A 5,397-nucleotide genomic window follows, 5' to 3' on the forward strand; every position below is an offset into this window, starting at 1 on the left:
AGCTCTCTTGGAATCGATGTTCCCTTTTCTTTTTCAAATGTGAAAACATTTATAAACTCTTTGGGGAATATTTAGTTCCCTTATAGCTTTTTGAGAAATGAACTCAACTCTTTACTCTTTGCTTAACTTGAAACTTAAGTCTTAAAACAAAGTTTAAACGTTTGTTAAAGACTTTTGTAAACTTTAAAAACTTTGCTTTGACTTGCTTCTTAACTTATAGACTTGACTTTTAACTTCTCTTGATTTGATCCTAACTTTCCTTGAATTGGATTATGGATTCAAGGTTCATGATCTCATGTTTATGGATGATTTCATGATGTTTAGATGTACCATAGAGTGTTGAAATCAACTAGAAAACATATGTACATTGCTAAGGAACAAGTACAAAAAGGTGGGGAACAAATACGAAAAGGTGGGGAACAAATGGGGAGAACTGGCGTCTCTAGCGCTCTGAGAGGCGCGGGGCGCCAGCCCTCAACATTCAGGGACTGGTATGGGGCACTCTGGCTGGCGCGGCTCCCCAAGGGTGAAGATTCAGAGACCCTTTTGGGGCTCACTGGCTAGCACGACTCCCCACTCCCATTCCCAGGTGTTTGGCGACTTTTCTTCTCCGTTTTTCATCTCTAAACCCTCTAAACTTCAACGGTACCTTCCCCAAACCCTTAGAATCATTTATACCCTCAATATATGATAGATTCAAACCAAAATTATACCCAAAAACATGAAAACTCCAACAGCACAACCCACAAGAAATTCAACAAAACTTTCAACAATGTTCATCAAGAACTCAATTTCTAAACTTTCAAATACTTAAATTCGCTGAATTGAATCATGTTTGGCGCGTGGGAGAACTAACCCAACGCTATGTGATCTCACATACCTCGGAGGTATCACCCCTTGACGAAATCCACAAGCTAAACTCAACGATTTTGACGAATCTTGATTTCTCTTCTCCCTTCTCCTCTTTTCTCTTTTTTCCAAGCCCTAGCGTGAAACTTCAAGTTTTCTAAACTGACTAAAATCTGATTTTATCCCAATTAACTCCTAAAACAAATTAGAATAATTAGGTAAGGAAAAGATTAAATTACCCTTCCAAAATCCAGATTAGACTTTCCTTATTCAAACAGTCCAACTTTCAAAGGGCATGACTCACTCATACGAACTCGAAATTGCACAAACTCAGAGGCGTTGGAAACATTATTCCAAGAGTTTTCCAACCATATCTGGAAATACACTTAACTCATCCTGAGCTAGGAGTTATGGCCGTTTGAAGTTGACCAAAACTCAACTTTTCCTAACTTAAACAAATTTTCTAGATTTTCATTCTTTCCAAAAATGACTATTTCCAATTATTAGTTTCTTCCTAGTTATTTCAAATTGCGAGATGTTACATTGCTAGTACTTAATTATTTACTTTTGACATGCTAAATTGGAACCATTTGAATAAATAAAAAAAGTTTTATGCTTTGATGTTTTGATAATAAAATTCTCTCATATGTTAATGGTTAGTTTTCAAACTGTTGAGGATTGGAGGAAAAAAGAAAGAGGCATCAACGTTGTTGGTGGTTTTAATTATGGAATTATTTTCTAAAATTAGTTTTGGGTTATAAAAATAGCACGTAAATAAAATCAATATCTTCTTAAATAATGAAGAGACTTACCAATTGGGTGTTATTGGTTTCCTTTTAGTAAGATGTTAAATGAAAAAAATAAAAAAATAAAAAAGTATGTTGTTCTTTTACTGATCACTTTGATTCTATAATTTAATTTTTCTTGTGATCACTAGAATAAAGATATTATTTTGAATGATGATATATTATGTTTGAGTGAAGTTATATTTTTAGCTTATCATTTATATGATGAACTGCTTATTAGAAAAATTGGTTGAACTTGTTATATAGAAATATTATTTTCTAAGTTGACCTTTTTGAAATATGGGGGTAACGTACTTTATGTGGTCTTGTTATTTAAAATTTAATATGTGTTTATCTATTGTGTTGATGATTTAAAAATCAGCTAAATATAATGGAGTTAGCTGATAATGATATTAAGTGGTTAAGTAACCTCCATATGGTGATTACATAAGTTTGAGACAAAGAGTAATAGAACATTGTTAAGAGATGGAATTAAATCCATGTATCGTGTGAAGTCATAAGTGAATTTGGCAAATTCTCCGACTTAAAATTTGGGGGGAAATAATAATAATAAATGAAGCTTCAACGAGAATGGGACTATTGTCAAGTTGTATATAAAAAATGATGGTAACCCAACCTATGTGATTGGAGATCCCATTAATTAGGTTCATATGGGTAATAACAAGTCATTGTTTGATCTTGTGCACTATAAATTTTTGTCCCATCTGTGATCTATTATGGTGTGCATATAGTGCAAATCTGCAAGGAAAGTGAGGTTGAGTTGTGAACTCTTAATCCATAACCATATCTTTTATAGGTGGTGTATTGCTCTGCAGAATACACTTGATGGGTGGACCTATATGAGTGTGGAGTGGTGCCGCTTCTATGAAATTGTGACGGATTTCTAAAGCATTCATAAATACCAGGACACGCGCATGGCCTCTTAGCGCAAAATCGCAATAACAACAAAGATTGTGCAAGTATAATGTGATAGAATAAGACTCTAAGCTTACCACATAATTTTTAGTTCATAGAAGTTTTAAACTTCACCATTTGTTCTGTAAGATTAATCTTATTTTATCTAAGTCTGGTTCATAGTCTTCGAGACACCAGATTCGACGCATTATTTTTTCTTTTGAAAATCCAGCGATAATTATCTTTTATATATTTTTTAATTGTTATATTATTTCTTAATATTCTTTTTAAGATATATGGGGGATTGTTGATAAAATATCTATATTATCTTAAAAAGTATAAGAATAATATTTGAAATTATTTATTACATATTATTACTTTAATAACTTAGCTTATTAATATTATATTAAGGTTTTTAATCTTGTAGCCAACCGTTTGTTTGCTTATTATGGCAGTTGTTAATTGCCTTTATGGGATTAATCAACTACTATTGATTTGGGTGTTACAAAAGGTCCATTGGAATATTTGGTAATAATATATAGCCTTTATGACAATTATTTGGTCTTAATGCACGGCTGATGGTATGCTTTTTACCATATGCCTATATATCTATATATAGTACTTTTGTGTGTTAAAAGGAAGAGAATGAGATATTACATTAAAATAACTTTTCTTCCTGGTTTTCTTAAGTAAAATATATTATTTGTTAGATTTTGATTCCTAGTTTTTGATAAAATCAGCAACACAAGCTGAAGAAAAACTCCATTAACGAAAACTTAAGCTCACGTATAAGAAGCTAAGACTAGAGAGAAGAATAGCATGAAGCCATCTATTTTTGAATGAATGAATCAGTCTTTACAAAGTGTTACATATATACAAAACTTCAATTGGAACAATCTAGAAGGATCAGTCTAACTAACTTGATTCCCTATTTTGTAACACATCTAACTAACTTCTAACTAATTATAACAAACTAAAATACTTTATTTGCATAATCTCAACAGCCCCCCTCAAGTTGGAGGTGAAGTAATCGCAGACAACTTGCTTAAAATCGTAGCATGTTTGACTCCAGTTAGTGCCTTGGTGAAGATGTCTGCAAGTTGTGAGTTGGTGGAGATGTGCTGAAGTACAACCAGTCCTTGTTGGATCTTATCCCTAACAAAATGGCAATCCACTCTATATGCTTTGTCCTCTCATGGAATACTGGATTTTTTGCAATGTGAACTGCTGGTTGGCTATCACAAAACACACGTATAGGTAGGGGACAATCCACTGTCAATTCAGCAAGTAATCTCTCAAACCATACCAACTCTCCCACCACTTGTCTCACAGCTCTATATTCCGCTTCAGCTGATGATAAGGACACTGTAGCCTGTTTCTTGGACTTCCAACTAATAGGACTATCACCCATAAGGACCAAGTACCCACTGACAGATTTCCTAGAGTCAGGGCAAGCTGCCCAGTCTGAATCACAATAAGCGCTGACAGTAAAATCAGGTGTGGTTGAGATAAAAATTCCTAATGTAGGATCTTGCTTTAAATATCTAAGGACGTGATAAGCAGCCTTCAAGTGTGGTTCCATGGGTGTCTGCATGAATTGACTGAGATGTTGAACACTATAAGCTATATCCATCCTAGTGTTTGTGAGGAAATTAAGTTTTCCTAACAGTTTTCTATAGTGAGTGGGATCGGACAGTAACTTGCCATCTGTAGTTTTAAGCTTTTCAGTAGAATCAAGAGGGGATAAAGCAACTTTGCAGTTCATGAAGTCATGCTCTTTTAGCAGGTCAGTAGTGAATTTCCTTTGGGAAATCAGAACACCATCTTGCCTGTATAGTATTTCCAGTCCCAGAAAATAGTGCAGTTTACCAAGGTCTTTTATCTTAAACTGATCATGCAAAAAGGACTTCAGTGAAGTAATTTCCTCTAAATCAGTACCTGTTAAGATCACATCATCAACATAGACAACAACAAATACTAAGGAACACCCCTTCCTTTTATAAAACAGTGAATAGTCACTGTTTGAATGTGTGTATCCCTTGGAACAAAGACTGCTTGCTAGTTTGTCATACCATTGCCTGCTTGCTTGCTTCAGGCCATAAAGGGACTTTTTAAGTCTACAAACCATGTTGGCATTGTCCACCAACAGGCCTAGTGGCAATTCCATGTACACCTCTTCATGCAAATAACCATGTAAAAAGGCATTGTTTACATCCAACTGGTACATGTCCCAGCCTCTCTTTACAGCCAAAGAAACCAAGGTTCTAACAGTGGTCATCTTGACTACAGGTGAGAAAGTCTCAGTGTTGTCTATCCCAGCTTGTTGAGTGTATCCCTTGACTACTAATCAAGCCTTGAATCTTTCCACACTCCCATCTGCCTTGTGTTTAATTTTATATACCCACTTGCATCCAATGGGCTTCTTGTCCTTAGGTAATGGAACCAGCTCCCATGTGTCATTTGTGTATAAGGCTTCAAACTCTTGTGTCATTGCCATTTGCCAGGCAGGATTCAGGATTGCTTCTTCATAAGAACCAGGTTCACATTCATGTGAGATGGTCTTCACTAATTGCTGGCTATTAGAACACAAGGTAGTAAAGCATACATGGTCATGGTTTGAGATGAAAGAAGTTAGGGAATGGTGTGAATCAGGAGTATTTGAGACATGTGTAGGGGTATGCAATTTGGGCAAATTGTAATTGTATTCTTTCGATAGTTAGGGGTGTGAATGGACCTAGTGGTTCGCCTAGGCGCAAGTATTGATGGTGCATCAGTGGGGACAGAAGCAAGAGGATTGGGAAAGGATGAGGACTGGGCAGTGGTGGTGGTGTCTTGGTTAGGAACAGGT

Source organism: Solanum stenotomum, chromosome 12 (genome assembly GCF_019186545.1).
Source record: "Solanum stenotomum isolate F172 chromosome 12, ASM1918654v1, whole genome shotgun sequence".
NCBI classification, from domain to species: domain Eukaryota; kingdom Viridiplantae; phylum Streptophyta; class Magnoliopsida; order Solanales; family Solanaceae; genus Solanum; species Solanum stenotomum.